Raw genomic sequence first — 1,476 nt, 5'->3', positions numbered from 1 at the left:
TGACAGAAGCAAGAGTACAATACAGATGTCACTGCACTATGAGGAACTGAAGCTGCTAGATCTAGAACAGCAAGGAAGGATTCTGGTCTAGTGAGTTCAGAGGGAGTAGTTCCAGATGATATAACAAGGTGCCTTGGACTAAGTGCAGAGATTAAATAATAAAAATGCATTTCTCACAGTTCTGGGGGTCATAAGGCCACATAAAGATTTGGCGGAGTTAGTCTCTGGTGACAGTGCTCTTACTGGTTTGTAGATGGATGAGGAGGAGAGTTCTCAGAGGTTTCTACTCATAAGGATATTAATCCTATCTAATAAGGACCTCATTTTTATATGCTTATATAACCTTGATCAGTTCCTTATTGGTTCTATTTCCAAACAGAGTTAGAGCTTCTCCTAGAAGATATCAGCTATTAAAGGGAAATTACAGTACAAAGCATGGGTTACCTCTGGTGTCAAGAAGATCCCAGAAGTATCCAAGACAACATAAGCTATTACCGTTGCCCTTGGTTACCCACCATAACTACATAGTAAGATACACTTTATTAAAAATGCCATACATTGAGCTGTAAGACGCAGAGAAATTTAACTCAAAGCAATAGGTAAATTTCCTGTTGACTAGCTTCATAGTATCAGAAGGTACTGAGCAGGCTACTGAGGAAAAAGAAAATCAGTGGTCTTACCCAGCACTGTACACCACACGCTTCAATACCAACCTGCCAGGCAAGTCATGTCCACTGGTGTACCAGCAGCATGAGTGTTATAGGGTAACTAATCAGTTTCTGTTGATCCACAGGAGGAAATATTTTACACCTGGTATGATACTCATTATCAATGATAATCATTAACAATGATCCCAGTCCTTGGCTGGGAGGGCATAGTAGGTTCTCACAGGTAGAACCTACTATTTCATTATTTTGATAAATGGTCGTGCTGTCAAATGCCTTCTATATATTCTTGTGTATATCCAAAGACAGGTTGCTCTCAAGCATTGTCAGAGAAGCTTCTTTATGCAGTGGGTAGCAGTCAACAGAGAGAGATGTAACTGCTTAAAATACTGAGACTAAGCCACTGAGTATTCAGCTCTAAACAGGACACCTATATCAAACCACTCTCACTAAAGCTCAAGGGTCATCACAGAAGAGAATCTGAATAGAATGTAAGAGCATGAGAATCTAAGAGGATGAGGTTTGGATGCCATAAAATGCTATTTATTGGATCTAAGACCTGAACCAAATCAAGCCAGCCAAAATCCTGTCATAGACGAAATAGCTGACCTCCAAACAGTGGAAGGTTGCTGAGGAAGGGAGACTCATTCTTTTCTAAGGTGTGGCCCATGGTATTGTTTATGCTGCAGTGGGTGGTCACATGAATGCATATATTGGCAGCACTAGCTAGACAGACTATCAGAAAGGAGAAAAACAAAGAGAAGGAGCATGTTCAGAAGAGTAATTTGGGGTAAATGAGATCATACTTCGT

Source organism: Mastomys coucha, unplaced genomic scaffold, assembly GCF_008632895.1.
Source record: "Mastomys coucha isolate ucsf_1 unplaced genomic scaffold, UCSF_Mcou_1 pScaffold15, whole genome shotgun sequence".
Taxonomy (NCBI): Eukaryota; Metazoa; Chordata; class Mammalia; order Rodentia; family Muridae; genus Mastomys; species Mastomys coucha.
Note: the sequence above shows the minus strand (reverse complement) of the source record.